Genomic DNA, 27682 nt, shown 5'->3' on the forward strand with positions numbered 1-27682 from the left:
GCAGCATGTTTACAACAGCTCTATACCACCATATCTGACAATAATGAGAAGTTACGTGTACAGAAGGTACAGAAACTAAAACGTGACTACGACGACTTAGTTTCAGGGAAGATCTTTGTGTGGCCAAGGAGTGCTACACAGCGTAACACAGTGAGTGACGCCATCAACAGGAAGCAACCTAAACACCAACTGGAAGTGAATGATTCCCAGCGGCGTTTGGCTACACCTACACTCAACAGCGTCCACAGTTCGACAGTCGCTATAGGAGGGAACATAGGAATTAATACACCATCACCTCCAGGAGGCCCAGGAGGGTCTCTAACAAGAACAGTAGACAAAGAGCAGCTGACAGAGACTGAGGATTTAACAGCAGGTTCGATTTCCACCTCCAACCCCAGTCATACGGATGGGACTGAATCCATCACCTATGCTATAGTAGCATCTACAGAGGGGTTAGCCATGGGAGCGCGCCCTAAGACCTCGCAGGGACAGCAACATTTTTTGGACCAGCTACCTGCTCCAGTCAAGAAGCGAGGAGCATGGAGACGCTCCTCGAGCGAGGGCAGGTATCCAGGCAAGAGGAGGAGGACTTACGAATGACTTTTGATCACAATAGTGGTATTGTTTTTAATCTTTCATCACATTCTTTAACACAAGAAGAGTTGTATGTGTTAAACAAAGGTCTCACCTTTGTGCCCGGTAGGGCAAGTGGTTTTAGTGATGTAATGTTAGATATTATGTTGTTTTGCAGAACGTTAGCTTTAAAATGTATTTTTGGCAATGGTAATGAGTTAGGGACCACTTTAAAATTACCTAGTAGTTATGTGCCACCCTTTTCTCCAGCTTTAAACTTGTTTATCAATAGCTGTGAGAATGATTTACAAGAGTATTTTCAAAGGGGAGGATTACATAAATACCATAATTTAACGCGACCTCAGCAACAAGCCTTACATAATTTGGGCTCTAATAACAATTTGGTTATAAAGACGGCTGACAAAGGGGGTGCCGTAGTGGTGATGGACACCACTTTTTACCAACAGAAGATTCAGGGGTTATTATTAGATAGGAAAGTCTATGTTCCACTCAACCCTATAGGTGTCAAGATGCCAGTGGATAAAGTACACAACAGCTTGAGACGGTTAAATTTTGATATGTTAATAAGTGATGAGATGCTACAATTTCTTTGGATAGAAAAAGCTGTTATACCATTTTTTAAAGCCCTGCCAAAAATCCACAAATCAGTAGAAGATCCCCCGTTCAGACCCATTGTCTCAGGCAGAGGCTGGGTCACGGAGCACATTTCCATCTGAATAGAATATACACTTCGACCACTTCTAGATAGAGCAACTTCTGTGTTGAAAGATACAGGTGATTTCCTTAGAAGGGTTAGGTAGGTTTAACTACAACAAGCCACAAGGAAATCTTTTAATGGTGACGTTGGATGTCCATAACCTTTTTACTGTGATCAGTAATGACTTTGGTATCCAAGCCATAGGTGGGGTCCTGAGTGAGTTAGGTGAAGAGGACAATAAAATATCCTTGGTCAAGGAGATGCTGGCCCTGGTCCTAGAGAATAATGTCTTTATAGGGGACAAGCAAATATATAGACAAGCACAGGGGGTAGCTATGGGCACCCCCTGTGCTAATACATACGCTAACCTGGTCCTTTAGTTTTGGGAGAAAGATGTAATTTTAGAACATCCACTATGGAAACAACATGTGTATATGTATACATGTTTTGTAGATGATGTTTTTTTCTTCTGGAGGGGTGATGCAGACATGCTAATAGATTTTGTCAGCTACTTACACTCCACCACATCTTTCCTTAGATTTAAGTTGAATTTCTCTGACACCAGCATATATTTTTTGGATGTCAGTATCACACAAACTAGTGATGGTTTTTCTTCGAAGTTATTCAGAAAGAATTGTTGGAAGAACAGTCTGCTGTGCTTTGATAGCATGCATCCCCGTCATATGTTTCCCAACATAGTTCAGGGCCAGGCAGGCAGAATATCTAGGATATCAATGAATGATATAGAATATGAGAAAGATATAGAGTCCTTGAAGCAATGTTTTTTGGACAGAGGATACAATGAGGGAATGATCTGTGAGGTCATTAATGATAGTAGGCAGAAAAGGGATAGTAAATATAAACCATGGATCAGACAAGAGCATGCTGAAGCTAAGGCCAAAGTTCCACAGAGATATACAAAAAGGGAACCTAAGTTGTTTGTCACCTATAGTAGTAATATCAAAGATATAAAAAATATAGTCTTTAACAACTGGAACATGTTAAGAAGTGACAATAAGTTAAAGGGCCTAATAGGAACTAGACCCAGTTTTGGATACAAGAGAAATAAGAATTTAAAGGACATCCTTTGCACTGAAAGGGCTTTTACTACATCCAATTCATTTAAGGATAGCCCAGGCAGTGTTCCCTGTGGCTTATGTAAAGCCTGTCCGTCCATTAATAAGAATGCAACTTTTAAACATCCTGTTACTGGAAAATTGTACCACCTCAAGGCAAGGGCTACTTGCAGGACTAGTCATATAGTTTATTTGGCTACATGTGAACATTGCACAGCATATTATGTTGGGAAGACCGATAATATGTTTGAAATCAGAATTCTACAGCATCTTTCCAATATTAGAAACAAAAATGTGCATAATGTTCTTTATAGGCACATTGAACAGCACTCCACACACACTTTCAGCTTCATGGCTGTGGTTAACTTAAGGTTAAATAATAGGGGAGGGGATATAAGGTTGTTGACAGAATCCCTTGAATCTAAATGGATCTTGGAGCTGAGGGCTCATAGGAGCCCAGGGTTAAATGACATGGTTCCTTTGAAACCCGCCCTACACAAAAGGCGGGTAGTTTATTGATTGCTGATTGGTTGGCTTTTATTTTAAAATAATGGTAATGTTTGTTTCTTTTTATCTGATGAAGGGTACCACACCCGAAAGCGCTTATCCTTGGCTGTTTTGGTTGTTTTAATAAAGAAGGAGTTAATCCAGCAGTGTCCTGCCATTCTTTTCTCTTTTTGGATTTAACTACTTAATACAATGTCTACTTACTCAGTACTGCGGCATTAGGCATCATATGCGATTCCTGGATCCACTGGGTCAGTTCATCTCCCCTACATCACTTCAGGTCAGAATGATGTTGCCTGACCTGCTCACCAGTCTGAGGAACACCAGTCGCACTGGTGAGATCATGGGCAAGGCGGTTCCAGGCCTCCATTTTATATTGGGTACCCTGGTACTGGCCCCACAGGAGTCTTTCCTCGTATTTGTGGATGAGGAGCCAAACCATAATTTTGGTCTCCTGGATGCCCCAGCGTTGTGCTCTAAATCGAGTGCCTTCACCAACACCAGCCATGCTGACTGCACAAGGAAGCGACGACCAGTTATATCAAGTATTCCCGCCTGTGGAGCTTAAATATGCCTCATTTCCCACACTTATTTGTGATTGGCCAGTTCTGGAAAATCTCAGCTGTAGACATGCCTGCTTAGCTGATGTTGGCAATGTTTAAAATTCCTTTGATAGATATGTGTCTGTTGAAAGTGCATGTTTGTGAAATGCTGTCATGGCTTAGTGGTTAAGTACAGTGACTATAGTGTACAGTATCCTGAGATCGAGCCCTGTCACTGCTTTTTATTTTCCTGCTGGGCAGACCTGACTGGTTAAGGAGCAGTAAAGCAGGTGTGAGCATGTTTACCCAACTTTGCTCAACTTCGCCCGACTTTGCCCGACTATGCCCAACATTGCTCAATGTTGCTTGATGTTGCTCGACGTTGCCCAACGTTACTCAACATTGCTCAACATTGCACTATGTTGCCCGACGTTGTGCTGGTTAGCGCGGTGCCCAGCTACATGCAAATATGTTGCGGTTGTGCTGGTTAGGACAGTGCGCAGCTATGCGCAATTGTATTTAAATATGCTCAATAATGGCATAATGTGCTTAACAGTGCTTTATATTGCTTAAAATAGGGTACTCATGCCTCAGAATGCATAACCATTTCACCTTTATATATATATATATATATATATATATATATATATATATATATATATATAAATAATTTGTTCACTACTACATTTAACATTTCAATGCTTTTTACAAAACTTATACATAAAAAATGTCAGGAAATATTTTTGTATACAGATTTCCCACAGAAAATGGAATGTGCAGTAGTGGGACTTGAACTGGGAATGCCTCCCCTTTGTGAGAAGTCTCTAACCACTACGCTACCGCTATGTTGCTTAATTTGCATATATTTTTCTTATTATCTTCTTCTGGTGTCTAAGCTGCTAACTGTAGCTAAGCAATGGGCAAACCCATGCAAACCTGAGCAACTACGAGCAGCTATATCTGAAGAAAAAAAAATTATTTTTATTTTTAATTTTGTAAGTTGTTTAACATATGGGGGAGTGTAGTGTTACATTGTTCACATGTGAACAGACTCGCTCATGTAAATGGAATTTGCGGCATTTCTTCATTGCAGAGGCATGGATTTTTGGACTGCTCAGCAGTCCGACACCCCCCCACACTTGTCCACGCTCCGTGTAAGGTTTAGAGTTGAGGCAGTGTGCCCTCATTAATATGCATGGCGCACTGCCATCATATTCTTACACTGGCGCTTCTGTGTAAGACTAATCGAGTCTTACACAGAAGATTAGTAAATCCGGGGGAGAGAAAAGTCAATAATAGAAGACTTTGGACTCTAGTTTATATGAAGCATTTAATATATTGTAGTGTAAAAGTAAATAAACTGGATTATGATAAAACGTACCCCTAAACCTACAGCAGAAAGCATTTCATGCATTCCTTACTGGCTAACAATTCCATTTTTATTTTAGCAATTGAAAGGGACTAAAGCCTATATTGATGTATTTCCTTCCAGAGGAAATCTAGACTAAGGTACACATGCATTAATTCTGCACCCTGAACAGATGAGTAGTTAGTAGGTATCATAATGTGTTGAAAAAGCAAAACTTCATAATTCATTCTCTCTCAGAATTTAGAAGCACAGTGAAGGTGATAATTCATAGCATTAGCAACAGCTTTAAAAAATCACTTTTGAAATAAAAGCAGTGGCTTGGATTCCATAAAGTTCACGGAATTTGGTGCATTACATTGATATCAGAGCTAAAGTTGCAGATAATAATGTACTATGCAAATGTACCACAATGAACTCTGAATATCTGGGTACACAAATGCGTGTCTCAGTAATAATGACACACTGAACAATGCCTGCAAGGAATCTATAAGTAATGAAAAATCACTGTCAGTCATAATGTACATAAACAAAGCTATGGAAAAAAAATATTACAATTCAAGCATCCTGACAGTCTCAAATACATATTTATAACATAACCTCTCCTGTAAACTTAAGAACAACTGCAGAATATCACCTTAACTCTGTTAATATAAAAATATGCAAACTCTCACTTACGAATTCCGATGGAACCGGTAAATTTTCTGATAAAAAATTAATAAAGGCAAAGGGAAATCATGGCCACATTGCAACAGCTAACATTAGCTAACAATGGAAGCCCAACTTGCATGGAAACCATAGGTAATGCACATACTCAAGGAAAGTGGGAGATAGAAAAGTAGATGCGGGGTGTGGGTGAAGAAGAGGGACACACAAGAGGGATGATGGAGTAGGAAAATCAGAGGGAAAGTCATAGGGCCATGGACAATTTTTTTTTTTTTTTGTTAGGAGTAGACCTCATTTATTTATTTATTTATTTTAATAATAGAAGAAAAGGTGACGATAGGGAAAGATGGGGAGATGGCCATCACAGCAGATATACTCCTAGAACAGATATCACAACACATGACACATAAAGGTTGGAAAAAACAGTAAGTACAGGTAAGTTACAGCAGACTGCAGACTGCACAACATAGGAAATGGAAAGTTGACAAACAGGGTGGGGATCCATACTATCCATGGTAAAATGCAGAAAGACACATCTACTTATGCACTATAAAGTTATGAAGAGTTGCAAATGCATGGGAGTCATACCTGGAGTGTATGCCCAATGGTATATGGTAGACTACACATACCCAAGTAAACAGCACTGTCATCAGTGCAAGTGTAAACAGCAAATATGTCACACACATATGTCATGTCAAAGGCAACATACATTTGTAGGTGTATATGTATGACTGTCAATGGCCTAAAATGGAATGTTCTTGAAAGCAATGTCAGTACACATACTCACTCCAATAACATGCAAGAATATTTGCAAAAATCTAATACTACAGCTTAAAAAATATAACAAACTGTGCACATGAATTTCAACAACATACACTGCTTAACACAGAAGATTAATGATAACAAGGATGCATTGCATGCAGTTGCCAGTGACTTGTGTATTGATATCCTGCATCCTTAAAATGGCCACACATTTGGCACATGTTCACCATGTCAACAGCATGATACATGACAATGGTCAATAACTGCAACAATGGCAAACATATCTGCAAAACATAATATAGAAATATGAAGGTGGAAGTAAGGGGGACAACCTTGACCCACATCAGAGAAACGCAGGACAGCAAGGTAAGTTTCCACATTGCAAATGTATGTGCACAGCACACGGGATGCTGTTGAGGTCAACCCAAAATACATTTAAGCAAATGGCAAATGTATGTCACATGGGCAGACTGATTGGTGATGTCCACAGAAATGGGCATGTATACATCACACATATACAATAATATGCAATTATGTAACATCAGCAGGCACAGATAAACAATATAAGAATTTCAATCACATATACATATCCTGCCATGCCAATGTTGTGTAAACAACTGCAGGTGTATGTTACGCACCCTGTTAATTACTGATCAGTGGACACTGCTGTGAGCATCATTGCAGAACAGCAATGATAACTCAGTGAATGTTCGATGTAAAAGGAGCATTTGTGTGTCAGTATGGATCTGACTATTTGCAGAGATATGTACAATCACAAGTTATTGAGTACCACTATGGCATAAGGTGTAAGCTTATCTCAATAAGTAATGGATGTCGAAATGTAACATAGCATAATGTACTGTTACAAAATAAATTATCCTTAACAAAGTGTGTCTAATTACATTAATTACATTGGTGAGCAATGCATTCAGAAATGGAGGAGTGACCATGAGGATGACATACCTGTATATGACCCCGCATGGCATCAGCATTGCCAACACATGGCACACAACAACACCTTATGCCAGTAGTCGTCAATGGCCTAAGCACTATAGGTGTCAATGATACAGGAGCACAGTAGATGTGTGAAATGATGTCCTTATATGTCTGAAAAAAATTGTGCATGTACAAAGTTATGAATTATGTATATTAAAAACATTATTAAATAAATTAACAACATGGGAACAGAGCCCATGGAGAGCAATCACCATGGCTTCACAATTATCCAGATCAGCTAATTGTCAGAACAATTACTTAATGCTTATAAAAGCCATGTATCTGATATATCTGGGATACAGCTATATCTCTAAATTCCAAAGGAATGCTTAGCTATAAGTAGAATTGTAACACTTACTGTAGGGATCCACAGGCTGTCTCCACACCTAGGCAATCCTCCAATTAAGCTCCTCTGTGTCACTTCAATGCAGATCATCATAGCAATGGCAAACCTGTAATCCAGCCCAAAAGATCCATGTATGTCATCGGTGTTACCTTGCAATCCAGATCCAGATGTCGATCATCGTGAAGTTCCTTGGCCTGGCTCTTATCTGATGCTCCACTCCAGTGTAGACAGTAACCATCTCTTTGTCTCTTCCTCAGGCCATTTGGGCACCCAGATATGCTGCAGTCTTCTGGAAGTAGCCATCTTGATACTACAATGGAAAATTTAGTTGAAATGGAAAAATAGAAAAATGCTTACTGAGGTCCCACTCATTTAATTTTACAGGTAGCAGTGAACTGATCTGTAAATGTATCAGAATCAGTATTTAAAAAAGGAGCACTTATTTCACATTATTATATCACTGGAAGGTAAATTGCATGTGCTACACATGGTACTGTTTATGGATACCTATTGAGTACTTGCATGCAACAAGTGCCTATTACACCAAGTAATTGATTAATGCACCATATTTTGAGAACTTACATAGAGGTGTGCAAATGGGATTTCAAAACCTGGAATTTTAATGAACCTCATTAATTATCAGGAGTCTAAGAAGCGTGCCCTGATGTGAGAGCTTCTGATATTTCACAGTCCCTACCAACCTACTGAATCAGCCCCATATCTGTAGAAATACCAACGTGCGTCGGACGCCAGTAAACCCAAGTTGGGACACAACTAAACTTTAACAGACCTAACAGCCAGGAAAGAAACTTTTTCACAGTCCCTACCAACCTACTGAATCAGCTCCGTATCTGTAGAGATACCAAAATGTGTCAGACACCAGTAAACCCAAGATAGGACACAACTAAACTGCAACAGACCTAACAGCCAGGAAAGAAACCTTTTCGCAGTCCCTACCAAACTACTGAATCAGCCCCATATCTGTAGAGATATCATAGTGTGTCGGAAGCCAGCAAACCCAAGTTGGGACACAACTAAACCGCAACAGACCTAACAGCCAGGAAATAAACCTTTTCACAGTCCCTACCAACCTATTGAATCATCCCTGTATCTGTAGAGATGCCAAAGTGTGTTGAAAGCCAGTAAACCCAAGTTGGGACACAATTAACCTGTTTCAGACCTAACAGCCAGAAAAGAAACCTTTTCACAGTCCTGACCAACCTACTGAATCAGCCCCATATATGTAGAGATACCAAAGTGTGTCAGAAGCCAGTAAACCCAAGTTGGGATGCAACTAAACTGTAACAGACCTAACAGCCAGGAAAGAAACCTGTATGTGGTACCCTATAACTGTATATTAGATTGTAGAATATAATATGTGCTATAGCACTCCTAGCTTACCTAAAGTATACTAACCAAGCTCAGGACTCTAGCTGGCATTTATTAGTAATAATTCTGCTACTAGCCTCACTCAGGACATTAGCTGTTGTTCAACCTGACCATTTTCTGGCCTGTATCTAGCAGTCCCACTATCAAAAAGAAAAACATCACCCAATTTAAATAACAATTTTCCCCTACCCAGCTAATCCTAAGGGTTTACTTGTATCTAACAGAAAGTTGTTTTTCAACATTGAGAACTTTCTTCTTGTATCAGAGCATATTTGCACTGATTTTTTTCTCAGATACAGGATTCTGGTATATGCTTTCCCCACCCATTGGCCACCAAGTCTCCAGACCCCTGCCCCTATCCAATAGTAGACATCCAGAGGTTGAATAAACCCTCGGTGTCATTTTTAAAACTAACAACAGCTGCGCGCCCTGATGTGAGAGCTTCTGATACTAGGTCTTCTGTAATGTCTTCACTAATGCCATTTTAAAGGATAACCTGCAGTGATATTGTTATATGCCACGTTCCCAAGCTCATTACAGTGCTGTTGTATATGTGGGAACTGATAGTTTACTTTTTACCAAGTGAAGTATTTTTTAAGTCAACCAATGCATGTAACTTCTTTGTTGGATTGAATTAGTACTTGTGTGAATTGAATTTGAAGTAGTCATGTTGCGATGCTTGTTAAAATACCTGCGTTATCACTATGATTAACTACATGAGATATATTGGGCTTTGTATTTCTCTGGATAAACTTCAGCCCTTATAGCCTAACTAAAGGGCATTGAACTGAGACAATGGATGCAAATAATACTGTCTGGAGCCATCTATAGGATGGTATTACCTTGTTACACTTGGTCTGGTCTAAGTAGAACATGTTAGTACTTGAATGCAGTGTAAATACTTGTTTGGTTTGATTTGTAAATGGCTCTTTTAAACCACAGCATGTTGCGATGCTTGTTATCTGCCTGCATGCACTGCAATGGTGAAATGTTTATGTCTTTGCTAGAAACTGTTGTTCTCTGTCCTTATACTTTCATTAACCTATTGCCTAACTAAGGGACATAGAAATAAGCCAATGGATGCTATTAACTCTGTCCGGGGCCATTTAAAAACTGAATATAACTTACTGCACGTGATTTAGGTAGGCAGAACTTGTTTTTAAACACTTGACTGTAGAGACTGAATTTTGTTATTGGATATACATGAGGCAAATGGAATACTGATGTTATCACTCTAAATGCTAATATCATAGCTTGTGCCCTCCTAGCCTGTATGCCTAGTTTACACCTTTTCAACTTAATTTATCCTCCTTTCTTATTCTATACTTTCACAGTCCCTTCCAACCTACTGAATCAGCCCCGTATCTGTAGAGATACCAAAGTGCATTGGAAGCCAGTAAACCCAAGTTGGGACACAACTAAACTGTAACAGACCTAACATCCAGGAAAGAAACCTGTATGTGGTACCCAAAAACTGTATATTAGATTGTACAATATAATAAGTGCTATAGCACTCCTAGCTTACCTAAAGTATACTAGCCAAGCTCAGGACTCTAGCTGGTGTTTATTAGTAATAATTCTGCTACTAGCCTCACTCAGAGCAGCAGCTGTTGTTCAACCCATTTTCTGTTCTGTATCTAGCACTCCCACTATCAAAAAGAAAAAACATCACCCAATGTAAATAACAATTTTCCCCTACCCAACTAATCCTAAGGGCTTACTTGTATCTAACAGGACATTGTTTTTCAACACTGAGAATGTTCTTCTTGTATCAGTGCATATTTGCACTGATTATTTCTCAGGTACAGGGTTCTGTGTTCTGTCCCGCTCTGTTATTCCCTCACTTTGCTCGAGCTCCACTCCGCTCCTCTGCCCTACCCCCATTCCCACCCACACCCATATCAGTTACATTTATAGTTACACAGCACACCCATCATCACTTCCCTCCCACCAATTAAGGTATCACACAATACATACCACACACAAATCAACACCCTTCACCATGCTTTACACTCACTCCTTATTAGAATATCACCCCTACATGCTGTGCAATACTACCCTGAAACACTCTCTGCTTAACAGAATGTACTACAAACATTCCACTTTCTAAAAGCACTACTCTATCTATTTACTATCATCACCCTCCTCCTGCTCTCCTAGCTCTCCTCTTTCCACACACAACTACATATCAGTACACCCCATGGCAAGCCGAACCTATATCTACCCCCTTAAAACTTTGTAATTCCCCTATCACACCACTACACCTCACCTCCTCTAGAACAGTCTCTTCCTCCCACCACAAACTGTCAGTCAGAACTAACCCTGACTCCTCACTAAGACAAACTAAATTACTACACAAGCTAACAAAATTGCATCTTCACCTGCTCCACAAACTCATTCACTTTGGTGACATTTACGCCAATTCAGGACCCACCATGCCACCCAACATAGACTCCAATCAGCTACATCCCCTAAACTATAGACCTACCTCCTCTCTCCTCTTCATAAACATTAATGCAAAAAGCATACTCAACAAAATTCAGGACCTTCGTGTCCAACTAGCTGTATATAAACCAGAAATTGCTGTGCTAACTGAAACATGACCAGAACACCATAATAATGAAATTACAGCCCCATGGCTATAATATCATATGGAGAGATAGAGTAGAAAAAAGGGAAGAGGGGTAGCAATATTGTTCCAAGATCATCTCAGCATTGAATTATTGATTATAACACCCAAGAAATCAAAGATGTTGAACTAATCCTTACCAAACTCAAGATAAACTCAAACAAACATATAATTATTGCAGGTGGCTACATTCCACTAGGCAATAACACTACTATAACGGAAAGCCTACTAAACTGGATCTCAAACTCCTTGCCACAAGAAACTGTACTACTAGGTGACTTTAATATTGACTGGCTGAACTGTTCTAACCACACTCCAACTAACCACATTAACCTCCATAGATTTACCCAAATCATATCTACCCCAACCAGAAAAGACAAAACCTCAAAACATTAATCCATCTTAAACTGGATTCTGTTATCTGACCCCAATCTAGCATGGCACTCTGGCGGTCTACCTCTAAGTGGTCATCAACCTACCTATTCGCAGCAGACCCCATTACAAAAGCCAACCCTACCTCAGAGTCATATGTAATAAAACAATGTTTAAAACAACTGACTTCATCAATTCACTGCAAAACTGTAACTGGACACCTCTAAAACTACTATCTCTAGATGAGGCCATACAGTACTTTAACTCCACTTTCCTACAAATCCTAAACTGTAACCCCCCCCCCCCCACATACTATAAGACTGAAATCTAACTATGCTCCATGGCTAACTAAAGACACCACAAGACTATAATGAAAGAGAGAGATCAGTCCTGGGGTCGATATCAAAAGAAGAAAACCAGTAATCGGAGGCAAATCTACCAAAACCTTCGCAAAAAAGCCAAAAAGCAAATCAAACTAGACAAAAGTAACCACTACAAAAACTTGCAAGAAAAATATGCCAATAACCCAAAGCAATTCTGGGCTACAATAAATCGTATAATCCACCCAGGTAAAGCCACTAACCAACCCCGGTACTACCAAACAACCTTGATAATATTCCCACACAATTTAACAAGTTCTTTACTGAGACAGTTCAAACCCTTACCAATGCCCTCAATACTACTAATAGCCCTATACCAGGTTCTAGCAAAACACACCCCACCATTCAAAATAATAACAACAACTTTTGTCTACACCCCATATCCACTAAAACAATCTCCAGGCTCCTTAAGAAACTCAAACCAACCACACTTGCAGCTGACTCCCTACCAGCTGAATTTCTCCAGATAGCAACAGACACCATAGCCTATTCCATGTCCATCCTTATAAACAGGCCACTCAAGGAGGTCAAAGTCTCACCTTGTGGAAAACATCAGATATTATTCCAGTACACAAAGGAGGTAACTCCTTAGAACTCACCAACTACCACCCAATCGCAATACTTTCACCTCTAGCCAAGATATTAGAAAGAGTTTTCCTTTCCCAACTACTTCAGTACCTCTTACAAAACAACCTAATCTCCAAAACTCAACATGGCTTTAGACCATCCCAAAGCACCACCACAGCACTACTATCATTCACAGATATAGTTAACCACAAGAGAAACAAGAGACTCTTTGCATCTTCCATTTTCTTAGACTTCTCTAAAGCCTTTGACATGGTTGACCATAATATTCTTCTCCAAACTCTATCTACCCTAAACCTCAGCCCCTCCACTATATCATGGTTTACTAGCTACTTATCTGGATGGCAGCAGTCTTTCATGTGGCATGACTAGCTGCCCCCCTTGCTACCAGTATCCATAGGTGTCCCTCAAGGATCCATCCTTGGCCCACTACTGTTCTCACTATTCACCAACCAAGTCAATTCCCCCTCACTCACAGCATCAGTAGTACAATATGCAGATGACACCACCCTTATAAGTGCTGCCCCCACCTTAAATGAACTACAAACCCACACACAGACCATGCTCCACCCCTCAACAACAGTTTCAGCATCCACTCCAAGGATAACATTCAAATCACTTCTACTGCACACACTAAACTGTTAGGTGTAGAAATAGACAATAACCTCAAATTTGACATCCATATAGCACAAACCATTAAGAAAGTGAATAAAAAGCTAGGACTTCTTTATAGGAACAAACAGTTTATCACAAAACAAACCAAAGCTACTATTGCAAGAACTCATCTCTTCTCCATCCTTCTCTACACCTCCCCCATCCTTACCAATCTCTGCCAAAGTGATCTGCACAAAATGGAATCTTGTTATAACAAAATAGCCAAGTTTGCTACTGAAGCCTCTTACAAATCCCACCACTATCTTGTCCTTAACCAACTTAACTGACTCAAGCTACCTCAACTACTTATATTCAATCAACTCACAATAGCACATAATCTCTTCTACCTTCCTAAAAAAAACCCTGCTCTACAACATTTAATTAACCCCCACATCCCTACTAGAGCCTTACGATCTGGCACCCAGAACTTAATAAGCGCTATCAGACACAAAAATGATGCTGGTAAATCTCTTTTTGCCTGCACTATTGCCAAAACCTGGAACTCTCTACCCAATCAAATAACCTCCATTACCTCCACTTTTCAATTTAAGAAACTCCCGAGAACCCACTTCTCAAACAATTGGCTATGTTCATGCTACTCCCCAGGCTAATCTGCACCAATACCTTGTTCATATTCTCTACTAAATAAAAAAAATCCCTTTTGAATTAATGTCTTTATGTCTAGACTTTATAATCTACTACTAAATGAATTGTTAAACTATTCCTGATTTTCCAGTGAACTTATATCTCTGTAATATATTCTGTTGAAACTTCTTGTGTGACTTGCTACTGGAGCTTTTCTCCCTGGGCCTCCACTAAAAATGGATATGTGTCCAGTTGGACTTTCTAGGTTAACAAATGTAAAATAAATAAAATAAATAAATTATTGCTATAAATGGTACATAAAGATGGGTGCACATTGATACTTCAGTCATAGGTAGCTGACAGGGTAAATTGTCATTTGCTAGCATTTATGTTTTGGGGAATATTACCTTTGTTAACATTACTCGTTCTCAGATGTACCTGTTAAGAGTTATTTTTATTGAAATTGTGTGGTTTAAGGCAATTGCTTGTAACTTATTTGAGTTCGGTCTGATTTACAGTTACGCATACAGGTGCTGCCATCTGCATTAAGGATATGCATTAATTTCCCATATGTAGTTGTATAGACAGATTTACATAGCCAAAGTGAACAGTACATAAAGATGTACTTATGGATCACTTGTGTGTCTTATAGGCAACTCCATACTCTCTGTGATGTACATACAGAAACCTATGGATTATAACTGTATCCAAATGTAGTATACTTTTTTGCCGTTATAGATATTTCTTCAATGATGGTTAATAACACAAGTCTTATAACTACCGACTCAATATAAAAATGATCTGTACTCTCAGTGGCCTGCTTATGGATAATACGATTTTCCAGTGCTTTCCATAAGTGTTTCAAATTACAATTAAGGGAGTAATTTAATGTGAAATATATGCAGACTCCTACAGAATGATACTGTTGTCTTTGAACTTCAGCTACAGATATGTAGTGTAAGGGGTTCAAATCCCACAGAAGTCTCTACAGATATCACAAGTTATGCTGGATTTACAACTGGTATGTATGCAAGCATTTGTGTTACTTTTTATATGTCACATGAGTATTTGTCACATTCGGTGTTTCATAGACTTTTGCATTCCACAGGAATGCATACTGTTTATGGTGACATATGCTATCTGTCTGATCATCTGCATAACTGGGCCTCATGATAATATGGTCCTGTGCATATCACTGTCTGAGACCTAAGGGTGATAATTTCTCCCCATAGGAAAATGACAACATACTAGAGGCTCTGCACATTATGGACAGAGACTCCTTGGACATGCAGGGAATACAGTATGGAGGAATGGAGTGTGGGCCAACATCACCAACATTATTAATATGGTTGGAGGTCACAACAGATCTGATTAGGCCTGTTGGCAACATTGCTCTAACACTATCCTCCATGCAGTCAATGAGTTAAGACAGTATGAGAGACTAAAGGATGCCACCAGTGGTGGACCTCCATTGACATGAAAATATTTCTTTCCTCTCTGCATATGTTGAGTGGGGAAGGATCCATCCCTGGGGATGGGATAGAAGCAGGAGTTCCAAGCCAAACATGTATGCCTTACTTTGCATAACATGGCTTACTACAGAGTAAATAATTGCATATTGCTGTTGCATGCATATTCATGAATTGTAATTTTGGATTTACAGCAACAGAATTGAACCGTCCACACAGGGTGGGTGATGACAATAACTGTAAGGTAATGACATGTACTCATATAACTACAATACAGACAGAACTGTGCAGCCAACATGTGGAATGTTGCTAGTATTAATATTCGCAGATCCATCCAGTTCTGTTTTACACCAGGGGTGGGCAGGTGATTGTCTCCATACTGTGCTACTATGACCACTACTTGTAATTTCCTAGGCTGAGCCTCATATCATGCCACTACTGTTTACTGTCAGGGGGACACAAAGGAAGTATGTCAAAACGTGGGTAATGCCTACAATGCAAATATATGTTAGAAACCAATGAAATAGTAATCCCAAAATATGGCAGACATATATTATACAGGAAATTTAATTGTAGTAGTAAAACTGTGGTCTACTTAGCCATATGTAAAGACTTCCCAAGTGTCTATATACGGAAAACCATAAATACTTTGAGAAGCCAGGCGCATCAACACTGTTATGACATTTCCAAAAAAGATGTGAAGAATGTTTTAGCAGCACATATTTTATCACATGAGGGGCATGGTTTTAGATTCATTATTATTGATCAAGTGGCCTTAGGAGAAAGAGGGAGGGCACTAAATGACTATCTAGAACTAAAAGAGTTGAGATGTCAGCTTTGGGCTAATGCAGCTATGTAGCCTTCTCTATTAGCTTTATACTTAGACTTAAAGCAGACTTTTTTATTTAACAATCAGTACTTGTGTTTTACATATATTTATCTGTTGTAAGTGTAACTGTTTAATAAGAACTATATATATATATATATATATATATATATATATATATATATATACATATATATATATACATACATATATTTATGTCTTTGTATGCTTTTAGTATGCTCTATATACTCTATACACCTTTAAGGAAGTGGGGCTTTTATTCATTGTTAATTAAGGAAGAAAATAAATGGGGTGCTGGTTTTATATTATGTATTCTGATGAAGTTTCTAATTTGAAATGAAATCGCTCAGTAAAAAAACACTGGTGTGGATCTCTGACTTTGTTCCCTTTTTTTTCTGCAAGTGTGTGTGGTGTATACAGCAGTTTTTACATCCAGGGGGACGCAAGCCATACTGGTGCAAGTACAGACAGACTAGGTATCTTACCACAACAGTTTCATAGTTTGCAGCAATGTGTGGCAGACCTGTGATAAATGACGTTAATGTATTTCAAAGTTGGGACATCTGGCTAACAGGTGCAACAGCCAGCACATGACTATCTGCAGCCCCTGTTACTGTGTCATGTATGTCATGCTGTTAGTATTCTGTTGCCTGCATACATGCATGATTGTGTTACCTTTCTCTTGACTTCCCACTGCAGGATCCACAGTACAACACATACTCGCAACAGCAGGTGTCTGCAAGTGTAATGCTATTATATATCTTTTATACTTCATTGCTGTTTTTCTTGTTGTTGCCCTCCATTCATACTGTGTCTTTCTACCCATAAGATAGACTGCATCATCATCCATTGTAAAACCTACTGTATGTTTTAACCCAGTTTGAATGCTTCATGTTTTCAATGATGTGATTAATAATGCTGACATTATTCCCCATTGTAGTTGAATTGCATTCCTCTTCCACCACATTATCTTCCCAGGAAGAGATGGCAGTTGTGTGTTCATAGGCTTATAGGATCATAGGAAGTTACTAGTCTAATGGCCCTAGGGCCTTTACAAGCCTAGCCAAGTTCTTCCCTTGTTTCCATGATCAACACCTATTTCCCTGTCCAAGGGAGATGCAGATGAAACCCCCAGTGTGACTTTATGGTTACCCATCCAATCGTCCAAATTGCACTTGAAGAGGTCCAAAAGGTGCTCTGCTGAACATATATTGGGAGTCTGTTCCATAGGTGCAGTAATCTATTGGAGAGAAACCTGTCCCTCCAGCAGGTTCTAGTAATGTCACATACCAGATAAAAGTCTTTAGAGCGAGTAACCCATGAGCCATAAGACTTACAGATATGTAGCATTTCCAGTAAAGCAGAGTCAGAAATTGCCTTATACGCAAGGCAGAGATCACCTTTGAGTAGTTTGTAGGAAATGGAGTGAAGTGGCAATGATTTCAGCTGATCCACATAGGACAGGTGCTGAATACTTTGAATTCTCCTTGTGAGGAACTTTTGTCATGTCTCCAGTTGCTGTGAGTGCCTGGAAAGATACATAACAAAAGGAGTGTTGTACAAAATTATTGGCTTGATGAGGGAAGAGTACAGGGAGGATATAATCTCTTTTTTTCTGGAACCAATTCCCTTTCTTATGAGATCAGCAATACAGAATGCCATTCTTACCACTATGGATACATGGTGACTTAATGTAAGGCTACTGTCAAGCTGTGCAGACAGGTCTCTCCACTGTGTGCGTGCTTAGGTGATTTCTATTGATGTAGTAGTTATCAAGAGCACTGCTGTCACTGAAAGGGATGATGATAATGTTTTTTGCATTGAGTTTAAGGTCATGACTTTGGCACCAACCATTTGTTTGTGTAAGGCCCTCTTGCAGGATCTTGACAATGTTTGGGGATTCTATAACCGCTCCCAGTTTGCAGTCATCAGCAAACTTTGTAAGCCACAGACCTTGAGTTTTTGCTTGTACTTTGGAGAAATAGATTCCAAAAAGTAGTGGTCCTAGGACTGATCCCTGTGGAACACCACTGGTTACAGGTCTACTGTTTGAGGTGAAATCCCCTATTTTGGCTGTATGGGTTCTATCGGTGAGCCAGTTATTGACTCACCTAATGATGTAAGGGTTGATACCTAGCTGGGCAAGTATGGCAATAATGCCTGAGTGGGAAATAGAAGAAAACCCTTAGCCAAGTTCAGGTAGGCTGTATGCACAGTTTTCCACTCATCCAGGGCTCTGGTGAATGTCTTGAAGAAGTCCACCAGATTTAACAGGCATGATCTCCCTTTGACAAATTCAAACTGAGTAGGGTCAAGTGTTTGGAGAAAACCTATATCTTTGTTGATAAGGTTCATAATGATTCACTCCATGGCTTTGCAGATAAGGTTAGTCAGGCTAATGGGTCTATAGTTCCCAGGGTCAGTGGAAGCACCACCCTTGTGCAAGGGGATAATGGTGGACATTTTCCATTCAGCTGGAATGAAGCTGGTGCTTACATTATGATTGAAAAGAGTACCCAATGGTGTTGCTAATTCTTGTTGAAGTCAATGTAGGATGCATCCTGGAATTTTATCAGGTCCCATAGATGCTGTGTTTTTCGACTTAGAGAGTGCATTTACAACCTGCTCTCTAGAGATACAAGGTGGGATGACAGGTGGTAGAAATGTCATGTGGTATGTATGATGGGGACAGGGGAGTGACGTCTTCACAGAACCTATTGGTTAATAGGTTTGCTATGCCCACAGGCTCAGTGTATGTGGTATCGTTAACTACCAGTTTGGCACAAATCTGGGTCTTACTTTGAGGCTATGGATATAACTAAAAATGCCTTATGGTTGTCTTTAGTTGAGGACGTTAATTTGGATTCATAGTTTGTTTGTAGGGCTTCACAAGAAGTCTTATTTGCTGTTTAAGCTGAAGAGGGAGTGTTTCCAGTTTATATCATGCTCTCTCTTGCTTTTGGACAACAATTTCTTCTTTTTATTGTAAAGCCTATTAATGGCAGTTGCCCACCAGGAAGGTTTGCTCTTCCTTGAAGAGCTTGTTTTGGTCCTATCAGGTATGGCCGAGTCAATGCAGTTGTATAGGTGTTTGTATAAAGCATTGGTGTAGGACTTGGCATAGTTGTCAGTTACATCTGAGGGGGGAGGAGCAGTAAAGTTATGTATACCATCCCTTAAAAGGATATAATCTGCTTTGGAAATGTTTTTTAGTTTAGTTGCTACTTGGGGGGGGGGGGGGAGTCCAGTGTGATAGTTACTTCAAATGAGACTGATTTGTGGTCAGATCTGACAATGGAAGACCTCACATTGGAGGTGCTACAGCAGTCCCCTATATTGCTAAGCACCAGATCCAAGACATTGGTGCCCCTAGTTGGGATGTCCACCAGCTGATCCAGGGAGTTGGAGTTAATGAACTCCAGGAACCTTTGAGCAAGTGAGTTTGAGCATGAGTAATTTACTCAGTCAATGGATGAGTAATTAAAATTACCCAAAGCCACGATGTTCAGATGTGTCTTGGATTCCAGTAGATCCAAGTAGCAGAGTGGGTGTCTTGTTTCATGGAGGGGATACTGCAGCTGTCAATGTCTTGAATAGCTGTCTGGTGTCCTACCAACAGTTAGTTGCACCAGAAGTGTCTCCAGGGAATCATACTGTTTAACACATCTGGAGGTGTATTTTAATGAATATTGATACTCAGCCTCCTTTAATTTTCATGTCTTCCATTCATAGTCTGAACATGTGGTAAGAGGAATAACCTGGTATGGCTGGGGTACTCTACACTGCCTTGAACCAGGTCACCATGACTGCACAGATGTCAGCGTCTTCCAAGGTGATGACTGCTTCCAGTGAGTGCAGTTTCATGTTAAGACTCTTTAGCAGCATAAACTTGAGGTTGTTTTTTTTGATAACATTTTTATGTCAGGAATTTTGTCCTTGTGACATTGCCTATGAAAGGCACTGTGGAGGTGACAAGAGCTTTTGCCAGTAGCCTAAATCCCATGGGTGACAGACGAAGACCATCTCTGACAAAACATCAAGGTCTATCAATCATGTCTTCCCCGGCTGACAGAAACTGGATCCCCTTAGAATGACACCAGAATTTAATCCAATTATTGAAGTCAATCATTTTCTGTTTATATTGTGGTATCAACCTAGGTGAAGGTAATATGCTGCTCAAGGCTAGGGACATACCAACCTGTGACACATAATCAGAGACCTCAATCATGTATCTCCTCATGTAGTCCAGGGAGGTACATCTCAAGGTGCTCACACCAACATATACTATGACCAAATCATAACGGTACTTGTTGTGAGAGACTTGAGTGCCTGTGGGATCTGACAAATCCTGGCACTAGGAAGACAGCTGACTAACTTTCTCCAAGTTCAGCTTGGTGAGGGAGACATCTGTGTGTCCTGCTATAGAGTCTTTTATGGCTAAGATATTTGGAGTGGTTGTGTGTTGTCTTATGGGCTTTGATGCTGGGACACTTGTGTTTGTGTCATTATGTGTATTGTGTGTTTTAGGTGTTATGGTTGGTTTAGTATGTATGTGTTTTGGAGGTTTCTGGTGTTTAGGTAAACTTTTTAGTGAGTGCCTCTGCATATGTTAGTCTATGTGTATGTTGTGTGTCATGAGTTCGAGTTGTGGTAGTTGGGCTACTACAGGAGAGAGCTGTGATTCTAGATTCATAATGTAGGTGCATCTTCCACAAATGGTACAGGAATAATTTAGATGCAAGGTGCTGTCAGTGTACATGATGCAGTTGCTACACTGCTTCAGTAGACCCATGTCAACTAGGTTGGTAGGCGAAAAGAAGGGAAACTGACAGTTCATGGTCCTAGGAATAATCTTGGTCTGGCTACAACAGTTGAAGACGGAATACAGCAGGTACAGGTAATAGTAGGTTTAGGTGTGAAAAGCTCTGGTTTAGTTAATATTTGTGAGGCTAGAGAGCAGGAGTCTGTAACCGGCAAACCCTCCGCACAGTAGTGTGTGATGTTGCCGATGGGCAAACAGGCTCAAACAAGCACAAACTGGTTCAAACAGTGGCATATTAAAGCAAACAAACAGGAAACATTCAACGTTCAAATTATCTAATCAAAATGCCCTAAACAGAGCTCTGCAACAGTAACTCTAGCTAGATCAGTGCAAACTGTACCTTCCTCCCACATGGGCACAAGGTGGCCTCTCCAGACAAAAGAATAAATATTTTACAAGCACCAAAGATCACAAATAGCACTAGATTCAGCAAAAACCTGAGCCTACAACTGGATTTACTATTCCTTTGTGCAGGACTAGCTAAGTCCTGCACTGAGGCGGCCGTTTAGGAGCAGGACGGCAGCGCTTCATGCATAGTAATGAGGCACGCTGCCTGAGCTCCTAATTTTACATGGAACATGTAAGAGTGCAGGGGGCGTGTCTGCGAGCAGAGCTCTCAGAATATACATGCCCCCACAGTGAAGAACAGCAGAAAGGGGTAAGAAATGAGCGAGATGGCTCATAGGTGTCCGCATATCCCCACCAACAGTGCCCCTCGTGTACAACAGCAAAAGTATACAGAAATAAAATTAACAAACCCGTGTATTTTTTTTTTTAAATCTGATGAAAGCTAACCATAGGTGCGCAGGTGTGCCCATCACTTAGCTATGGTTAATGCAGCTTAAATGGCTGAATTGGATAGCAAGGAAGATATATGAAAATAAAGTAAAATAGCAATAGTGTAGTGGGCAGAGCATTCACCTTACGAGCAGGTATTCCTGGTTCAAGTCCCACTACAGCACATTCCACTTTCCATGGCAAAGCACATTATGACTAATATTTATGTTGCATAACCCACTAAATAATATATATTTATGAACTGGAGTGTTGCAGTAAATGCACATGTGAAGTGTCAGTATCATAATGAATAAAGCACTAGTAAGCAGGTTTAAGCAGCAATAAGCAGTAGTAAGCATATTTAAGCACTAGTAAGTGGGTTTAAGCCCTTTTGCATGGGGTTAAGCAATGCACACACATGTTAAGCAATTTTGAAGCTAACTCTCTGTAAGCATATGTAACCAGAGGTTAGCATTGTTTACCCTCATGCAAACCTGCGCAAACCCGCTCACAAATGCTCAAAAGTGCCTTAATCACTCTGTATCCAATGGGCTTTGTTCTGCCCATCAACAAAAGAAACAGCCACACAGGTCATGAACAAAGGACCCTATACATCATAGTCACAGTAGTGAACCACCAAGCCATCACAGAAGTACAGAAGAATGAGGTATCAGCAAACAAGTCTTCACCATAGTAAAATGAAACTGACCCTGTGAAAGGAATCAGTATACAGACATATTTGCCTTAACCTACTACATAACATAAATATGTGAACTGGAGTACGGCAGTAAGCCCAGAAGTCAGGTGTAATTGTAATTGAGTGTTGAAGTCCCCAATAAAACACAAGGACCCCATACAGTGTATGTACACATGAATCATGGATACCAGGCATACATATACAATGTAATGAATAATAAATCAATGCCAAAAAGGAATTATAATGGAAAGTCTAAGGTAAGCAACACTAAGCATTGCACAGGCCAGCTTAGGAGGTGTAAGCAATGTGTAGGTTAGCTAACTCAGTGTGCCCAGAGGTATACCCCTTTAAACAATGCCAACTCTAGGTAAGCAGGTTTGCCCATAGCATAGCCTTTTCAAAACCGGCCAATCACAGAAAAGTGTGGGAAATCAGCCCTACTTAAACCCAAGCGATGGAAATACATCTCATAACTGGTTGTAGCTTCCCCTTGCAGGCTCTATGTCAGGAAGGTGAGAATGTGTGCACTTTCTGGTGCAGCACTGGTGCATCCAGGAGTCCAGAGTCATGTCAGGACTCCTTGTCAAAGACCATGATCTGCTGCAGGGCCAGGACCAGGGCTGCCAATATAAGCAGAGGCCTGGGACTGTCTCGCCCATGACCTCACCAGTGCCACTGGCATACCCCAAACTGATGATCAGGTTAGGCATCACTATGCCAACCTGACATGACGTAAGGGGGACCTCTTGGATCAGTGGATCCAAGAGGCTAGAGTAGCAGGGGATGTTACAGTTATGTGTATCACCTCACTATGTGTGTAATAATTGCCAGCTCATGTATATCATGGATAGGTATGGCTAAATATTCATCTTATGTCCCCCACAGCTGCAATGGAGCGGGTCCGTGAACCAGAAGGCCCACGTCAGTCAACTGGCGAGGTTGCGACATGAGGCAGGTCAGTAATACTCATTCATTTACTGTCATAGGAAATAAAACTAAAAGTAGTAGTAAATCAATTGCCTGTATAACACCTGTATTGATCAAGGCAAGTACAGCATGCACTGGAGAATATGGCAGGAAGAGTCTCATATAGTTCATATATAAATAGAAGTGGAATAGCCTGACAATAAAGGTCTAACTGCTGGACTGCATGTGTATACTCTGGTATCATATGGTAATGTAGATTTGCACTCATGTAATAGCACTGTTGTATTAAGCACTGTTACCCACACCGTGCACCATAAATTGAATGTGTAGGAATGCCTGTATATGACTGGTGTAGTCCCCAGAGGTCATTTAGTACAACTGAGTGACACAAAGACAGAAAACAGGGAAAATGCAGATAACAAAACCCAAATAGCACATGCAACTGAGATGTGAGCTTTTGTTTTATTAGCACACACAGCCATGGTATGAATACTGCCAGTGGTAGTAGTCTGCATACAGAATCTTACCCACAACTGTGCAGATATGTCCAGAATGTCCGTAAAGTGGCCCATATCTGTTGCCTAGCAACCTGTCCCCCTGAGAAATCAGTGGGATGATCCCAGACGTATAGGCAGCAAACAGGAAATACAACCAATTGACACACATCTATGAGAACAAAGCTGGCACACTAGCAACTTCCCAAAACCTTATGAGTCTAAGAAGCCACGTATGTCCCATTTACACCCCAACTTATCAAGCTGTGGCCAGAGTGTGTACAGTAATAGAGTGAGATGTATGTGCATAATAGTAATGTGGAATCTGGTACTATGTGTGGGAACATTCAGGTAGTGCTAACAAACATTTCTCCCACAGGTTTGCCAGATGCCAACACTGTGCCCAGAAATACAAGACTGATACCCTGTACTGGTACTGTTTACATTGGTATGGTATGGCACTGTGACTGATGCAGTTGCTCTAAATAATGAGGTATTACACATCACCGTCGCCCACACTGTCCTACAAAATATTACTGTCTAGGAGATCTGTATAAGAGTGTTGTAATACAAGGTCTGAATGCAAAAGCACAGGGGATTAATAAGACAGAAAGCAGATAGGAGATATACAGCAATATCTATATAGCAGACACAACTGTGATGGACAGAGTTTAAGTTGTAGCAGACACAGCCATGGTCTGAATCCTGGGAGTGGATGTAGGCTCCATACAGAATCATACCCCACAACTGTACAGATGAGGCCAGAATGTCTGGTATATGTGCCCATATCTGCTGTCTGTCCCCTGTCCCCCTGGTAAGTCTGTGGGATGATCCCAGATGTTTAGCCAGCACAGGGAATACAAGTGATTGTCAAACATCTATGAGAACAAACCTGTCACTATAGCAACCCCCAAAACTGTTAGGAGAGTAATATGCCAAGTATGTCCTATCTACACCCCCATATTGTCAAGCTGTGACTAGAGTGTGTACAGTAACAGAGTGAGATGTATGTGCATAATACTAATGTGTAATATGGAAGTTTGTGTGGCAACAGTCAGGTAGTGCTAACAAACATTGCTCCCACAGGTACGTCAAATACGAACACTGTGCTGAGAAATAAAGACCATTATAACCTGTACTGGTACTGTTCACTCTGGTACTGTAGGGAATTGTGAGTGTTGCAGTTTCTCTGAATAATAAAGTATCACTGATCACTGTCACCCACACTGTGCTGCATAATATAACTGTGTAGGAAAGCATGTATATGTGTGTGTCACGTCACTAAAGGTTGAAGAGGGCAATATTCTAGATATGTTCCGGCACACCTGCATGTGGTCAACACATGGCCAGAGTCTGTGCAGAAAGAGTTGGATAGCTATGGGCACAACATCAACCCGGAATCTGGGCGTATGTGTAAAAACAGTTAGTGTTAACAAACATTCCCTCCACAGGTATACCAGGTAAGAGGTGCATACTGCAGGTGAAACTAGTTCATGTCTAACAAAGATGGCAGCCATATCACTGTCCAAATTAAGGCTATAGGGTAGTGTAGTAAGACTTGTAAGGTACAGATAACAGCACTGACTAAGAAAGTAATGTGGACTGCAGGAATATACTAGTTGTTAATTGACATATTTCTCTCCCCCCCAGCATACCTCCAACAATAATCAACATACCTACCCCAAATGGTATGTAATGACACCTATGTTCTGATAATGCCCAATTGTATAATAAATATTTTAATTGTTCCCATGCATGTGCTATATTGAATTATTCCAACATTGGTGGCATGGTACCATCAATGTACCTGCATGCTGTTCTTATTACCACTGTGGTCCCATATATACATGTGTTTTGTTTGCTATGCAACTGTTCCATATCAGGTGTCTGGGTTAATGGGAATAGCTATGCATGCTGTTATACCTAACCCTGGAATGTGTTAACTATTACTAACTCACATATGATGATGAAATCTAAACACAATAGCACGTTTGGGAAGGCTGGTCCCAGCAGACCCACCTGTCCCACCTCAGCTGGCCATGGCACCAGGCACCAGCATGTCTGGGGCCCAACCCAGGGACCTCCCTGTCCATTGGTCCTGCACTACCTTCATGTGGAACTGCATCAGGAGATGGGTCTTGCCCCCCCTGGGAGCAGGCATGGACAGGTACCTGTCACCCATCGCCAGGTCGGGGTCATGGTGTGTAGAGATTAACCAGCAGCTTGGTATTCTTCTACGCCAGCTCAAGGGCCACGTATCACAACTAGAGCATCAGTCTGGCTCTGCGAATCAACCCGCAGCACAGGCACCATCAGGGTTGTGAAGGTGCAGTGGTGACTGCCCATGTGTGGGGACCTCAGTCCCACTGTTTCCACTAGGGGGCTCATGGGCTTCCGATTTCCCAACAACCCTCCCCATCAAAGTGTTTACCCTCCACATGTGTCATATACCGTCCCTGTATGCATCTTGTTTGTCTTGTCTGTTAACCTACCCAACCTACATCCCCAAATATACCTACTACCCCTCCCCAACATCCCACTCTCACCTGAAAAAAAAGGGCAATCTGTTCCCAAAGAAAAAATCTCACCCCATACATAGCTGTCCATTTCACACACATGTCCACTGGACACATGTAATCCAGTCTAATTGGCATCACAACTTATTATTGTTGTCCTCACTCCCTCCCAGGGTTTTGAGTGTCCAAATCTACCTCCAAATTCAGTGTATATGCACAGCTGTTGCTGTAGAAGAAGTGTGCAGCTATGGACCTTCCCTACACCCTTCCTGCACATCCCTGGCTGTTTTCCCTACTGTCTTTCCCTCTTTGTGCCACTTTTTTCACCACTTTCCTATCAACCCCTTTTTCTTTTCTTTTAATTAAAGAAATTAGCATGGGGGTAAGAGGGAGTAAGCACTTTTAATCAGCAGTAAGCGGGTATAAGCCTGTTTGCGTGGAGATAAGCAATGCCTGCACTGGTTAAGCAAATAAGCTAACTGAGTATAAAAACTGTAACCAGAAGTTAGCAGTGCTTACCTTCACGCAAACCCATGCAAACCCACTGACAACTGCTCAAAAGTGCCTTAATCACACTGTATCCAACGGCCCTTGTTCTGCTCAGCAACAAAATAAACAGACTCTGCAAGGCTCAAACCCAAGACCCTACACACCATAAACAAAGTAATTTACCACTAAGCCACATCAGATATACTTAACCCTGATTTATTCACAAACATATCATCCAGCCCAGTCATTCAACAATACAGAGAATGTATGTCAACATGTAGATGTATGTGTGTGTAAATATATTAATATCTAAACAGATACAATTTACCTATATGTGTGTGTGTGTGTGTGTGTGTGTATATATATATATATATATATATATGTATGTATGTATGTGTATATATATTTATATATATATATATATATATATATATATATATATATATATATATATATATATATATATATATATATATATATATATATATATATATATAT

This window comes from Protopterus annectens, chromosome 12.part0 (assembly GCF_019279795.1).
Source record: "Protopterus annectens isolate FY-2018-M chromosome 12.part0, PAN1.0, whole genome shotgun sequence".
Lineage (NCBI taxonomy): Eukaryota > Metazoa > Chordata > Ceratodontiformes > Protopteridae > Protopterus > Protopterus annectens.